The sequence below is a fragment of the Lotus japonicus genome, chromosome 1, assembly GCF_012489685.1.
Source record: "Lotus japonicus ecotype B-129 chromosome 1, LjGifu_v1.2".
In the NCBI taxonomy this organism is placed as follows: Eukaryota; Viridiplantae; Streptophyta; class Magnoliopsida; order Fabales; family Fabaceae; genus Lotus; species Lotus japonicus.
Window position 1 is genome coordinate 25107036 of NC_080041.1, and position 17699 is coordinate 25124734.

Genomic DNA, 17699 nt, shown 5'->3' on the forward strand with positions numbered 1-17699 from the left:
CACACCTAAGAATTAAAATAGTGAATTGAGAAAACAAAATTACCCTTGTATCAATAAGTCAGCAGCACTCATGTGTGTCAATCACATTGATCATGTGAGGATGGGGCATAGGAAATGTCAGGACGAGTGAAGGTGAGGTACTGTAAGGCACTAGCAAGACTCTGATACAAAGTGACATCCTTATAAGGAGTCCCAGAAGAAGAACTGAGCTTCTGCTTGGTATCAATTGGAGTAGCAGAAGGGTTGCACGACGCCATGCCGGTGCGGGCAGTGATCTCACTAGCATAAGTGCTCTGACTGAGGAAAGGGCCACCGGCATGTCGAGTGACAACGATGCAAAGGAAATAACTCAGAGGACCCAGATCCTTCATAGCAAATTCGGATGCAAGAAGTGCCATAAAGGATTTGCGGAGATCATGAGATGAAGCAACGAGGATGATGTCATCAACATATAGCAGAATATAGGCAATGTCAGTACCCTGCCGGAAGATAAAAAGTGAATGATCTGAATTGCTGTGTTGGAAGCCAATAGAGGAAACATAGTCAGCAAACCGTTCATACCAAGCACGAGGCGCCTGTTTCAAACCATAAAGAGACTTCTTCAGACGACAGACATAGTCTGGGTGCTGAGAGTCGCGGAAACCCAATGGCTGATGCATGTAGACAGTCTCATGGAGATCACCATGCAGAAAGACATTCTGGACATCCAACTGATGAATGGGCCAGGATCTGGAGAGAGCAATGCTGAGAACTGTCCGTATGGTAGCCGGTTTCACCACGGGGCTGAAAGTCTCGTCACAATCCACACCTGCAATCTGAGACCTGTCATCACCTACAAGACGAGTCTTATAACGCTCAAACAAACCATTAGACTGCTTTTTATGGCGAAAAATCCACATACAACGAATAACATTAACATCACAAGGACGGGGAACCAACTCCCACGTATTAGTTCTAATAATGCGAAAAGAAAATGAAAAAAATTAAGTTGTGAACTCTTTGCTCCAAATAAACCAAACCTAAGAATTAAAATATCGAGAAAAGAAAATGACCCTTATATATCAATTAGTCCTTATAATAGTAGAGTAATTATCAACTAAATTGGTATTAGAGTTTATCCTAAATTGATTTATTAAATGACCTATATATGTAAAGTGTTATAAATTTCTCACTCTAAATATTCACTCTTAACAAGAGGCTTAAAGGGGAGTATTGAGAAATTCTACATTATGACCAGTCATTGACTAAATTATTCCTCCTAAACAAGGTAAATTTTGTGGTACCCATAAAATATTTTGGGTATGGTACCCGTGTTGAGTAATTTAATAGATGATTATTATCTTTTTTGGGTGAATTTTACATTTTCGCATTTCATTTTACTATTCAATTAATTTCATCTCATGAAATTTGTTTTTTTAATGAAAACTGGTTTAGTTGTAGAGATGAACAATGATGGTTGAGATGTTTGCAAAATGATCATGATTGACGTACGTATGAACAAAGCCTAAAAAACACAATCTACACATCTCATGTCTCAAAGAATGAAACATTGCATCACTACGATAAAATAACATCAAAATCATAATTTGTACATGCTTCTTTATTATTGAATTATCATTTTAGGTACCATACCTTGATTTGAGATAAGGTACCATAGCAAACACCCATAAACAATAGAGCAATCATCTCCATAAACTAGCATTTGGGTAAAAGTAAATTAACTCTATCCCGAATTCTAAGAAAATCAAAGTTTCATTGTATTAAAATACACTCTCCATATATTAGAAAAAAAACCAACACTCCACATCTGATCATAAACTAAAAGACCAACACATCTTGTGGGGATTTTTCTGAACACTTCCAATTCCCTCATAAAATATTCTTGTGACCTCAACAACTACTACAGTTCAAGTTTAATTATCAGCCATGTACTGTTTGCTTTAATAATTAAGTTAGCTAGCAAGCTACAAACAAGGCATATGGTTCTGTAATGCATTATTTGCCATTGAGATACTCAATTATCGATCTCTATAGACGTGTCTACTCTCTGAGGAATTGGACTTGATCAAATTCGGTCCCCACATAGATTGAGCATATGTAGGTGTTTATTATATATATATAGGTGAGCCTAAAATATAAGAAACTTTGTACGGTTTGGAATAATGATGTGTTGTTTGGTTACTGCTTAGCATTGAACTATTGGGTTAAGCATGATCTTATGAACAGTTGCTGCTGTTGGAGGGAGCAAATATTGCTTGTTTTGAGTCTAAGGGTTGTTGCTGGTATCTAGCCCCTCACTCATTGTTGGTAAAAAAGAAATTATTGTATATGTTAGAATATATTTTAATACTCCTATAATGTAAGCTTTTTGATTGATTACTGACACACAAAAAATAAAATACTTTCCATATTGAATAAGCAATATAACTCACTTTGGTGACTACACATTAATGTGCCAAAGAAAATTCTTAGATGTTGCAATAATAAGACGGTTTTGGTTACTATATATATATACTACAAAAGAAAATGCATGTATGGACTGGAAGCTCCATCCACCTTTCCCTAGCTACCTGTAGAACCAGAGAATCATAATTAATTAGTAGCACCATATAGATGGTTGGCACTAATGACTGCCCATGAATGGGCGGTTGGATACACCCTCCTCCCCATACACACACATGTATCCATTTATTTCAAAGAATAAGTCACATATATAATTAAATTTACTTATAATAGCTTTCACTTCTGCTAAAAAAAGGGTGTAGGTAACGGTTATATAATTGATCAAAAGGTATCGGCCACTGCACCATTTTTTTCTTTTAGCAACAAGAGTATATGCAACAAGTAAAATGTGTTGTCTAAAGTTTCTCAGGTACTACTTTATGCATGTTGTCATAAATGATTCGTTTTAGGAAACACGTTTTATAACAACACTAGATAAATGTTCTCTATATAATAATAGGAAATAATTATTACGTGATAAGTGTTGTCTTTTCTCCACAATATGTTATATTTTCTCACAATGTCCTCTTGGACTATCACTTTCGTGGAAGTGAGATGCTATGAGGTTTGGATAGCATCTCACTTCCACGAAAGTAATAGTGCATGGGAAGATCAAGTTCCTTGCCAACTATGGCCCCGATCTCTTTTCATTTCTTTTGGGTATTACGGGACTAGCCTTCGTCAATCACACTAAACCAGAGTACCCAACTATGGCAAGGCCCCCGTCAATGAAGGGTTAGGTTAGTCAATCCGGCCCGAGACGCGTTCGTTGACAAAATCGTCGTAGGAATGAAGACATTTCAATAGAGCGGAGGCGAACTTATCAACAAGAAAGAGGCCCTACTCACTACAAACGAGTACACCACAAGATCAAACTACACTCATGGGCATAGCATCTCACTTCCACGAAAGTGATAGTCCATGGAGGAATTATCACTTTCGTGGAAGTGAGATGCTATCCTTAATTATCTTTCCCTCTTTAGGGAAATAATCGAGGTTTGGGTAGCATCATACTTCCACGAAAGTGATAGTCCATGAAACACAAAAAACTGCCCCCAAAAGGAGTAGGAAACACCAGAACATGAGACAATTGAAAACTGTTGCGTGAAGTTGTCAAAAATAAAAACTGCTACCTTTTGTATCTGTGGCTACGCTTTTCAACTGTTTTGAAAATCAAAAAAATGTTATAAGTTATATGGTCAGAACCGGTGCCAAGCAAGGCGCTGCCTTTGGAGCAATGCTAAGGTTGCGGTTATGTTTTTACGATACTGCTACCTTTAATTCCTAAAATTAGTGAAGTATTCTTCATTAAATGTAAAATTAAAAATAATAGTAACTTACATTTCTTTTTTTTGAAAATTAATAACTTACATATCAATTAGGCATGATATATAATCAATTCTGAAGATGTGAATACCATCAACCCCGACTCTGACAAGGAAACCATGTTTTGACATGATTTAGAGGAAAACTGAATCATACCCCAAACTTGAAGAGATGGATACGGAGATGGGTATGGGGATGTAGTAAACTCATCGCGATGAAATAAAAAAAAATTGAAATATAATAATGGTTGAATTACAATAAATTGATTTAATTTCTAAATTTTTTATATTTTAAGATTCTTAATGTATATTTATTTTTCAAAAAAATAAAATTTTATTATGAAAGCAAAAGACTTGAAAACACTCCTCTCAAACATTACAAATACAACAAAAAAATGTTGTATATAGATTTTCAAAGAGAGGACATATATTTATTCTTTCTGTCACACCATTGATCAGCAAAAGAGTGAGCAAAATAATTTTATTAGTTGACAAATCAAAATTTCTCCTTGTGTACCTCTCTTTTTTTTTGGTCAAACTTGTGTACCTCTCTTTTTTTTTTAACAAAACTTGTGTACGTCTCTTGTCCTAAAATCACATTTATAACTATCTCAATTTGTTGATAATCTTAGGTCTCCTCTTTAGGCCCAACTCATGAAAATTATTATAAGCCCAATACACTGATTAAAAACTTGAGATTTAGCGAAAAGGGAAGAGATAAAGAACGAACGAGTCCCTAGAGGCGAGGAAGAAGGTTGAATCAGTTGCTGGTCTCTTTCTCTCTCCAATTCAACTTCCACATCAGCTAAGTGACCATCCATGTAAACATCCTCCATTAACAAACAAACGGTAGGACCAACGTTGCAGACTGACAGCAAAGTCAGAGACCATCTGTGTAATTAAATTAGGTGGGGGACTAAAATCGTGGAATTGATAAACGTCAAAGACCAAAGTTGCAATTAAACCTAACAAAATCATCATGATCTAGAACTAAACTTAACATAAAATAATATACCAATTAAAAACTAAATAAAAATATATATTAAAAATACATATTAAATTAAAATAATACAAAAATGCATGAATCTCGTGAATTAAATGTAAAATAAAATATAAGAGTGTGCATATTATGGACATATCTATATATAACTGTAATACAATAAACTATGTGATACAAATAATTAATTTTTTTCTGGAAGTTCAATGTGAGTGTCGACTTTAGAAATCATTTTTTCGCTATCTTTTTACAAAACCCCTAAAGTTTCAACTAAAAGATAAAATGATTATTTATTATCTCAATTGAAGTAATGAGTCCTCTCACAATGACGTGGGGCTCATTATTTCAACTAGTCCCTATGTTCTTCGAATGGATCTCTTAGTTGTTGTGAGTGTTCCTTAAAAGCGGTAGTTTTATTTTTATATGAATCATATTTTTTTGCTATATTTTGATCCACATGATGATGTTCATATATTCTATTTTATTCCGAAAGTTTTAAATTATTCGTAAAGATAATTTACTCAGAAAAAGAATACGTAATTTTAATTAAAATTTTATGATCAATATCAATATCATCAATATCAATAATTCAATATCAATCAATCTATCTATATAATATACTAAAGGAAGATTTTTTTCTAGAAGGTTTTGTCATGTGTCACCACCATATTATCCCATAAAAAAATATACAATTTTTTTTTTCATAACTTTGAAATACATATTATTTAATTTAATTATGTCAAGCACATAATTGTGCAATACACAGTGTGAGGAAGAAAAAAAAATGGGTCATACCAAAAGAGGGATAAGAGATTTAGGTGTTTATCTTCTATTGAGTAAAATTTTTCAATAGATGACCGTCTATCACTCTTTAGATTACAGTCGTGTTTTTGTGCTCTTAAATTATGATTTGGAATTATTACTATGCACTAACAGTGGGGATGGAGGGTGGGAGCTCTGCTAGGGCAACGTTGAATGGGAGGAGAAAACCACCGGAGGTACGATTTCATGGGGTGTGGAAGGCAAAGAGAGAGGGAGGTTCTTTCTCAGTCTTTGTTGATGGCTTAGCAGATGGTGTGACATGGGCCAAAGTCCATGCACTCTTTGCAGCGTCAGGAGGACTACGAAGCGTATACGTATAGAGAAGGAAGAAGGAAGGGAGGCGCCTGAGATTTGGGTTTCTGAGATACAACACTGATGAAGAGGCAGAGAGAGCTATTAGCAAGTTCAATGGTGTAAAGTTAGAAGAAGCGTATTTGGAGGTCAAGAAAGCTTTATATCAGAGTTCATGGAGGAAAGAAAGTTATGTGTCACTGAGGAAGCCTAGGACTCAGAAGATTTGGAGGCCAAAGAAGAATAGAACTGAATTTGCGCGCAACCCGGAAAACACAAACCATGATGCCTACACTTCCTTTACAATGGAGGAGGAAGTAAGATCATGGGTAGAGAGATGTGCTGCGGCAACATGTTACAGCGTCCTTTCCAGAGAGAGTCTTCAAGAGGGTCTGCGGATGCAGGGACTGTCAAACTTTAAGGTTAAATTGCTGGGGGCAAGGGACGTGATATTGGAATTTGAGACCAAGGAGGATATGGAGTTCACTCTGACAGAAGCAGCCACCATGTTGGAGGAATTTTTTGAATGCATTAAACCTTGTGAGGCGGCGACAGTCGGTCGATCTCACCTAGTTTGGGTCCGACTTTGGAAGGTGCCCGTAGGAGTCTGGAATTATGATTTCTTTAACATCATTGGTGATCGGATGGGCAAATACGTTTGTATAGATGAAATAACGGCAAGAAAAGAACGCCTTGATTTTGCTCGTATGCTGGTGGATACAACGTGTCCATTGATAGAACAACAGTTTATGGATGTTCTTGTGGAAGGCACCATGGTTCGGATCTTGATAGAAAAAGAAACTTCAGTTTACCAGGATTGGTCAGGGCTCAAGTTGGGAAGCAGGGATCAAAAGAGTATCGATTCGAAGGGGGAGGACGACGTAAGTGTGGGGGGAGAAGTGCAACCAATGGATGACGAACTGGCCGGTTTACCAAAAGATACGACGGTGGCGGAGGGAGAAGTGGCGGAAGAGGTGGTGGCTCCGTTGACGGGGTTGGCGACAAACGATTACAAAGATTTAATTCTGGCGGGTTATACGGCAAGGGAGTTACTGATATGGTTACAAAATGTGGCAATAAATGGAATTAATGGAGGGATTTCTGATCTTCGAAGCCAGGGAGAAGAATATGGCGTAATGAAGGGAGAAGGTGATTCAAAATTGTTTGGAAGGGCCCCAATATGTATAAATGCAATGGAAACTGATGTGGGATTTGTTGGTGGGGGTGGTTACGGAAGTGAGATTGCACAGAAGGGTCAAACAGGTGTGGATAAGATTATGGGCTTGGAATCCATTGGGCCTTTATCTTTACCAACATCCCTGAGGAAAGTAAAAATACTTGCTCGCTCTCCCAGAGGGAAAAATAACCGACAGGAGAAGAATCCTGAAACGAATGGAGCTGTTGTATTTGGGATGGGCTTTGCTGGCCCAAATTTGGTAACAGAAGATCATGCAGTAAAGGAGGAGGGTCTTGACGGGTCGGGTTTGGGTCATTCAGGTATTGATGCAATTGCCCTGGAGGACCAAATTTTAGACCAGGTTATGCGTAGAAGAGGTAGAAAGAAGGTGACTCAGTCAAAAGATAAACACAAAGGTGAGAACCCTCTGATTACGCAGGTGAAGAGAGGTAGACCAAAGGGAAGTTGCAACAAAACTGCTACTGGTGCTCGGTTACTTTCTTCAGCCAAACAGGAGGAGTCAGGGGTAGAAAAATCAGCGAATTGGGCACAACAAGCTTGGTCTTTGGGCAAACAACTTGGTGTGGTCTTTGATGGAGATGATGGTGAGATGGTAAAGAGGTTGACGGTCCAGGTCAGACAAAACCATCCAAACTTCCTGTAATTTTTGCCTTCTGGTAGATTGTGGTGGTATGGGGAGTCCTTGGCTAACTTGGATCGTGAGGGGAATGGGACGATCGACAAAACGACGGGTCTTTAAGAAACACATCTCTCATTTGAGGCCTGGATTATTGAAAGTGATTCCAAGGTGGCAGTAGGATGGGTACAAAATGGAGCTCGAAGGCCCTGGAAATTGTCCCCGATATTGGACAGAATTGATGTTTTGTGGCTGGAAGTGAGCTGTGTGGTAATTAGACATGTGATACGTGAAGGGAATGTAGAAGCGGATTTTTTGGCAAAGAGTGGCCGGGACGAGATGGTGGTGCTCTGGAAGGTTAGTGACTGAGGTTGGAGGTATCCTCTGTGAGATCCTTCTTGGTCAGGTGATCTTTAATAATAGTTGTGCTATATCTGGTTTAGTGGATCTGAGAGTAGCAGGGAGGTCTAATAAGGTACGGTTGGGTGATATAATTGATATGTCAATGGGATTCATATATCTTGTTGTTATAGAGAATGAGGCTATTATGTGGAGAGCTTATTGTTTCTTTTATACTTGCTCGAAGGGACCAACCTGGAGGCTAGATTCTGGGGGGTATAAGTTACAATTATCAATATCTGATACAGGATATAGTTAAGGGGCTCTTTGGGTTGGTTATGTAAACACTCTAGTGCTTTGGGTACTCTTTTTCCTACCCTTGGTTTTTCTAAGGGAGGTTTTAATGAGGCTTAAGTGCTAGTGGTGATTGGTATTTTCTTTGGTTGGTGTTCTCAAACGATTTAGCCATGAGAGGGTTGTTCTCATGGTTGCATTTGATATTAATAATATTCATCTTATGTTGTCAAAAAAAATTATGATTTGGAATTCTATGCTTTGACGGTATAAAAAATTAGACTCTCTATGTCTAAAAATATGGATATCTGAGTTTTGTTTAAAGATTTGGTAATTTTTGTTCTCTCATATTGCTTCAGTAGTAATTGACAAGCATTGAGCCCATTCATTGTTTCTTATCTCTAGATGATCAAGAAGCTATACGAATGGTGGTGGTAGTGGCAGAAATCCCCAAATCCTATTTTACCCACCAAATCATCTAATTTGCCTCTCCCAATGGAATGAATACACACTCTCCCTCAAACAAACTCATTGTTAGTTAGCTCTGTCTATTTTTTGAAAAAGAACATTTTCCATCAAGATTCATGGGTCCAAGTGTTGATGTGGCTACTGAAAAACTCAGTGCCTGGGATAAAGGAATTCAAGTGTTGGTGGATTTTATTTTTAATTTTTATAAGCAAGTGTTGGTGGATTTGATTTTTATTGTTTATAAGCAAGTGTTGGTGGATGTTTGCCATGTTTTTATTGCTCAACAAAAGGAAGAGTTTGATTAAAAGAGCTATTTTTGTGAAATTTTCTTCATATAAACTATGAAATTTGTATAACAACATGATTTGTTATTACTTCTTCACATAAACTAGGCTGAAAAAATTGATTTATGTCTCTTTTTTTATTCAATCTTTTTTATTCTAGATTTCTTTTATTTAACTTCACTTCTTATTATGGTTTCCACTTTTATTTTGATTTGCATTTTTCTTTTGATTTTGGACTAGAACATTGAAGATTGAAGAGGAGGAAAGGGAATAGAGTGTTTCTTGAGAGGCATCCATCAAAGTCATCATCTTCAACAACAGTATAAACTCTTCTTTTATTTTGCTTCTTTATGATTTCTCCTGATCCTTTTTTATTTGAGTGTAAACTTTAAACTCTACACTTTCGCCATTCCTTGAGGAATTATTTCATCGGTTACTCCCGACAAACTTGAAACTCTACACATTTTGCTATAAGTCTCCAAGCCAAAATTGACAACTAATCAAAATTGTGTAGCATGGCCATAAGTTCTGAAGATTGTCACATAATTCTTAAAAATAATTAAATCAGACAGCAAATAATAATTTAATTAATTGATTACACTTTTTTTAAAATATTCAAAATAAAAAACCCTATATATAAAAAAAAAACATAATTCTTAAAAATAATTAAATCAGACAGCAAATAATAATCTAATTAATTGATTACACTTTTTTTAAAAAAATCAAAATAAAAACCCTACATATAAAAAAAACATAATTATGAAAAATAATTAAATCAGGCAGCAAATAATAATCTAACTGGCTGTCTGAAAATATTTAAAAAATACAAAAATAAATTATTTGTTGCATAGGTAAAAACAAAAAAAAAAACGTTAGATAATAATAAAAAGGATAATTTAAAAAATTGTAAAATTAGGAGGTAAAATTAGTTTTACAATTTATTTTCGTCTTTAGAGCTATTTTATATCATAGCAAAATCTGCTGGATATCTAGAGTTAAGTAATTTTTTATCTTTTAGCTATATGCACTGGACTAAATTTTTTTCATTTATTCTGGCAACATACCAACAGGAACAGGCGAACGACCCCCAAATGTTTTAGACAATTTTGAATGATAACAAAGGGAAGTTAAATTTAAAACACTCACCTAAAAAAAGCACACCATAACACCAAAACTTCTCATCATGACAGAAGCAGAGCACTTGAGACAAGTGAGAGAGCAAAACGATACACTCAAAGATTTGTGATGAGGTACTCACCATGACGTCTTTTAGAAACTGGATGATAATTTTTCATTTTTAATCTTAATATAAGAAGCCTATTGAAAGTTGAAAAATAATATTTGTGTAAAATATAATGAATTATTTTTGAAAAAAGATATTATTTTTAACCAATCCATGATTTTCCAAAAAATGTAAGTTGATATTAACAAATAATAATAATTTTTTAAAAATAATGTTTTTAAATCTGGAATATAGATAGTAAATCTTTTTTTTATGAAATCATGCATATGTAATACAAAATTAGTCAACTTTGACAATAAACTATGCCCATGTTTTTTGTCAATAAAATTTTATAGGCAATATATATATTTGGAAAAGAACATAAAGTTTTAATAGAACTTGAAATGCAAGGAATGAAACAATGAGAGATTTTACAACATTTTTTGATAATTCACTTCAAAATAGCAACGGTGGAAAAAAATGGAGAGAAGAAACAATGAGTGAATAACAAACTTATATATATTACTATAGATATATAAGTAAAAAAATAATAATGGTTATGAATAAACACAAATTTTTGAAAATGTAAAAAGAACAGATATATTATTTTTTTGAAAGTTTTTAATTTGTTAATATAAAACACTATTACTAATAATTGATTTTAAATGTTAATATTTTATGTACAATTTTCATCCAAAATATTTTTTAAATTAACATTAGCATCTTAGTTTTTTTAGGAAATATTACATAAAAAATAACTTTAAATACATTTTTCTAAAAAGGTGGTTATTTAAACGTATAGGTCGAAAAATCAATCCTTAAGAACCAGACTTTTAGATAGACTTTTGATCTTCACTACACCTGGGTTACAATTGTGAGAACATTTTAACACACACAAAATCTAACAAACACTTATATATTTATACATTTGAAAATTGTAAAAAATTTAAAAAATATAGTATTAAACAAATTTTAGATATAACAAAAGTCACCCGTGCATTGCACGGGTTAATCAACTAGTATATATTAGAAAAGAATAACTTCTGTGAGACTGATTTGGTGAGGTAGCAGCTCCTGGTTCAATCTCATAAGAAAAATTCCACGTGTCAATTTGTTAGATAACAAATTCCACGTGTCAATTTGTTAGATAGTTTCTCTTTTGTTGTGTTGTTTTATCATGAAACCGAATTTTAAAATATTTACCCTAATTATCTAAGATTTACCTAGATTACTCCTTACTAAATTTATTTCCAAAACAAATCTTGAAATTGTTTTCATTATCTCTTTAAATTAGGAAAAGTCTCAAGCCTAATTTACTGCATATTTACAGGAATCCTCTGATTTCTTCTTTTATTCTTTCTCATGATGTACAATATAAAAATAAAGGCTAAAAAGCACTTTTGGCCCCTGATGTTTCAAGTTTGTGCAAATTTTACCCCTATTCTATTTTTGTCGATGTTTCTACCCCTCATGTTTTCAAACAGTGCACCGTCTACCCCTCCGTCAGTCAGACGTTAAAAAACTAACAGAATGAGCTGATTTGACTTTTTTATTTTTATTTTTTGGACCTGCCACGTGGAAATTACAAGTAAAATTGGAAAAAGGGGGCATGGGAGATTCAAACTCAAGACCTGTAAGTAGCAAAACATGCATTTAACTAGTTCAGTTACATACATAATTGATATATACATCAAGCAAATTTAATTTATATCATTTCCTTGATCATTATCAACTTCATATACTCCTCTTCATCTCTCTAATCCACTCAGGAACCTCTCCTGAGAAAGTCTGACTGACAGAGGGGTAGACAGTGCACTGTTTGAAAACATGAGGGGTAGAAACGTCGACAAAAATAGAGTAGGAGCATAATTTGCACAAACTTAAAACATCAAGGGCAAAAAATAAAATATGTAGTGCTGAGATTATAATCCATTAAAATTTAAAAAAAAAATTCCTAATTATCTAAGATACTACATATCTAAGATTTTCCCTAATGTGCGAGTTGGGGGGGAGAGAGAGAAGGACAATTAATGGGCAAAGAGGAAAAAGATATAGGGAAACTGAAAATTTAAAATGTCAGATGAGAGAAAAGAGAGATGAACGAAAATGAGGGAGAAAAAGAGACAATTTAGGGGGAATTAATGGGGAAAGAGGATAGCACATATTGAGAACAACTTAAAAAAAAAAATTTAAAACATAGATAACTTAGAATTTAAAATATAATAACTGAAAACGAACTTGCATAATCATGTTCATGATTAATTGATGTATCAAATACAATAAACATATTCTCTGTGCAACCCGCACGGAAAAAAAAAAACACTAGTTTCTTTTAAATTGATTAGTTTCTTCTTAATCTCATTGTGATATTTTACATAAGTCTTCCTATTCAAACAAGCAGGCTTGTCTTCTAGTATATATCTTGCCTTAATTTGGGCCTTGTTGTAATCTTTGTCTTTGCCCCTCTCGGCCTCTATGAATGAAATTCCTATAGTTGACCAAAAAATAAAATCACTTTTTTTCTTTTGATGATTCAGTTAATTATTTTATGCTTAACTACTTCCATTGTCAATTTTGTGAAAATATTGTCGTAATAAATTAATTTGGTTGATTCTTTTTTGATCTACTAATCTCTGTTTTTCTGGAAGTGTTCTACTAGCCACTTCTTGGGCTCAAACATTTGTTCAGTTACTTATGCTTTTTGGTCCAAGAAAAAGCTGTTCATTTGTTTCTTTTCAGTTTACGCTTTGCCCATCATGAGAAGAACCAAAAAGTAAAGAACAAAAATATTCTACTTGCAATTGAATAAAAAATAAACTTCTGTAGTTCGACCCAACAAAAAAACCTTCTATAGAGTAAAATCAACTATTAAATTTTTTGTTTCACAAAAAACAAAAACTATCAAATTATATGTTATAGGGGTTAATGATGAAATTAATCATGCCTTTGTAAACTAGTTTGATTTTATTTCCTTTAAAAAAAATGACGTTAGTGGCGGTAAAAAACTGTCAGTAATTGTAAAAATGATCGCCACCAAAAGTCATTTTTTTCTTAGAGGGACTAAAATCAAACTTGCTTACAAACTAAGAGACTAATTTGACCATTAACCTTATGTAATAGTTTAGGCATAATCCTTTTTTTAATATATAATAATGTATTAGGAAGAATTTCAGTATAGTTGATGCCCTTGAAGCATGGAACTTATTTTTCTATATTAAAAATCATTTATGAATTATGAATAACACAATATAATTATCATTTGTGTTTAATCATAGTAAAAATCAAGTAAAGCTACTAAGGAGATCAGAACATAAAAACTGAATCACTGCAGAATGCGGTAAACACCACACACGCTTTGGGGTTCTCTCATGAGAAGCTTGTCTCGCTAGGAAGTCTGCCGCAGTGTTTTTCTCACGAGGAACAAAATCGATGCTGACATTCCACTCCCATGCAAGTTGGGTTTTCACTCTATCAAGCACCTCCTTACTAGTATCGAAATCCTCTTGGAACACTTGCACAAGCCATAAACAATTTGATCTACAAGTAAGATAACAGTGACAAAGCTCACGGGCATGTTGCAAGTCCACCTCTAATGCTAACAGTTCAGCAAGGAAAGGATTCCCATGATTAATACTCATCGACATCCCGAGAAGCCACGCACCACAAGCATCCTGGAGGATCGACTCACACCTCATCCGATTCAAAGCTACAACCCAACTACCGTCCACGGAAACAACCACTAGTTGCTAAGTCGAGTTAATAGAAGGAGATGTACCCATGGTCAATGTTGCTACCGTGTTTTCAGAAGTCACCGACGATAAGGTCTGGATGCCAGGCCATCGCTGCCAACATGCTATATCCATCATAGCTTGATGGAGAATGTAACTCAGAAGCCACGAGGACGGACCAAAGATGAATTCATTTCGCCAACACCACGCCCACCACAGGATAGCAATGGCAAAAAGACTTTGTGGGTGCCTGAGAATACTCGCAAACCATACCGGAAAAGGTACATGCCTCCACAACAGTGGAAGATTCGAACCAAACTGCTGCCATAATCATTGAGAATTTGGGCTCAATCAAAAGATATGATCCTCGTCCTCCACTACGGCTTGGCACCTAGGACAAACAGAACTAGTGCTCAAGTGACTCCGATGACATTTTGCATTTGTTGGCAACGCTCCCTTGGCGATGAGCCAAGGAAAGAACCTTGGTTTCTCGAAGACCTTCGATTTCCAAATGTGTCTCCTGATCATCGAGGCACCCGCACCAACATTGGCGATTAAACAGTAGGCAGAGCTAGTAGAATAAAGCCTGTAACGCCCTGATTTCTCGAGGGTCACTTTAGTAATCTTTTTCCGAAAATGTGTGTAAATTTTAGTCGAAATAAAACCTTTAGATAACAGTAAATAAATGGTAAAAATAAATGCTGAATAAACCTCATTTTATTAAATGACAAAAGCTTTTATTACATCATAATCCAAAGAAGGGAAACTAATGCTTTCAACCTTGCTTAAGCTCATCGACATACAAGATGACTTTCAGTAGACATCGAGCCCTAGAAACAAACACTCGACCTTTTCCCCAGTACAGACACAATACTCTCCCCACCCGACTCAGTATCCTCTCTCCTCAAACGCCACGTTGACGGCCTCCCGAAACATAGTACTCAGACGCTGCTCCTAACGGCTCAAGAGTCTCTCGAGCATGTCCTCCATACGAGCCTCTTCAGTGACAGGTGCAGCAGTAGGCTCCGGCTCTGGTGTAGCAGGAGTGTACTCTGGAGAGGCCGGAGTATACTTTGGTGAAGCTGGAGTGTACTCCGGGTCCTCGGACGGGTCGGTCTCCATCGATGTATCCAACGTGGGCTCCTCAGTAGGTAGAGTAAAACGATCAGGCGGGTAAGGCATGCAAAGTTCGCCTTGGAAGGCTGTCATCTTCTCATGCGCACCGCTCTAGAAGAAGGTCGTCTGCACCACAAGACCTTTGTATACATACCGCTAAAGGGAGTGGTCTATCTCCCAAGCGGTGTCCTCAGCAGTATCATGCAGATCGAGCCCCATCTTCCGGCGATCCATCTAGGCGATAAGCGCCCCAAACAACAAACAAGCAAGGGTCAACTTCTAGAAAGTAAACCACTCAAGTCAAGTATGGTGTTTGTCCTAACATTCACGGGTAAAGCCCTAAGCTATCATTTGCATATAGGGGGACCTATATCATGTTTCTATGTCATACTTAATCAACTCATGAGTATATGCATGCAGACGCTTTGGATATCCATAAGCCAATCCTTCTTGGAAAGGCTGGACGAACACGACTCCACGATCGGGGATGAACCTCTCCAATGCACCGCTGCCCAACAGCTTGAAGATCGAGGGTTGGACCTCTTCCAACATCTCGTCGTATCTTGCTCGTCCTTATTCAGGGCCTCCCCTGAATGTCACCATCGACTAGCCCAGTCCAGGTCACTAGCCGTGGCCAACCAAGCCCAGTCCAGGTCACTTGGTCCACAATACATGTCATGCAAGTCAATCATCATCACTAGGCCCTAAGCCTATCACGTTCATCTCGTATGAGCAAAATATCGTAACATAATAACTTGCATGCATATCAACATATGTAACTAACACCCTAGGCATATACGCATGTTCATAATAACACTAGCTAACATTTATTGCATCATTATCATATAGCGTATCTTGCACATATATCATCGATAGTCCTAGCGTCATGCTTTCTAACAATCACAATCACAAAACAATTTATCTAGGTCGAGGCCGAAGTGCCCTTACCTTAGTCGCAGCGAGGAAATGTCCTAAGACTTTGGATTTGGCGGGAACCACGTTCACCTCGAACTTCCTAGTCATGTGGGCAGAGTAACGGTATAAATTAGTAGTCGTTTAGCGATAATATATCCCTTCCCGTATTTTCAAAAATATCATCATAAAACCTTGAAAAATCAAAACTTCTCATAAGATCAAAACCTCATTTTCTAAAATCCTTTGTTTGAAGATCATAAGAACACCATGAATTTCTTTACGAAAAACCCCCACATACACAAACATCTCTAAGCAACTCGATTAAAATCATTCTCTTCTGGATTTGGCAGATCAGCATAAGCTGCAACCACAGAGAGTATTGAGAATGACCTTGCTCAAGGCTTAGAAACAAAAGTGACAAAACTAAGAACAAGAAAAATAAAAGAAAAACAAGATAGGGAGAGAGAGCTCACGACTACAATAGGGAGGAGCTTGGTGAGTTGGTGTGACGAAAATGAGAGGAGAGACTCTCAATTTATAGTGGGAGGCTAGGGGTAGGGCATTAATGGTGAAAGGAAGAAAGAGACAAACTTACCCTCACTCCCATTGCTGATTTTGGCCAGCCCAAGCCCAGGGACCAAACTTCTGAACTTTTCTTCTTTGTTTAATTGCTTAGAAATCCCTCATAAATCCTACTTTGATCCCTCCTTTAATTACCATTAAAACCAATACTTTTTGAAAGTTCAAAATCAAACCGTTAACTCTTTAAATCAGATTTGACAAGACCCTTTAAGGTTTTAAAAGCTCACAATCAAGTCCCTCATTCAATGAGAGTCAAAGAGGTCAAGCCCTTGATTTGCTCCTTCATTAAAACTAGCCATTAAGTGGAAAAGAAAAACCATCTTCCCTCCTCTTTCTATTTGCTTGGTCGCCCACCATATACCACTATGGTCATTTTTCACTCAATAAAACCATCAAACACAAGACAAGGTTAATTGTAGGTGATTAAGTGCATTAATCACAAGAATCCCCTCTTAATGCACCATAAAACCTCCAATTTGAAATTCAAAAACCATTCTCTCGTTCCTCTTTCCAAATATTCCACCAGCCTCATTAAACCTCCAGAAAATAATTTTAAAAATATTTATTTAATAAATCATAAGTTTTAAAATAATTAAATGCATTTTATTTAAATAAAAACTCATTTTATTTAAATAAAACTCCCAAAAATAGAAGAAAGGAATATTCCCTCATGGAATATTTTTAGAAATATGTTCAGCACCTCCCCATAAGGTGTGGCCCACGAAATTGTCTTCGCCGACTCGTTTCTCCAATTTATCGCCTTTGTCGGGCCGATATTGACCTAAAAGTCGCCGTCACAGAACCCTTGCAATATTACAGTCAAAACGCTCGTAATGCCACGTACATCGATGCCAAGACATTACTAAGACCTAATATTGTCTCAAGTAATAAATCACCTTTTATAAAGGAATTATGTCACACATAGCACAAGTAATTCACAGAATATTATTAAATAATATTATTTAAATAGTAAGCCCTAAACCGGGTCTTTCAAAGCCCA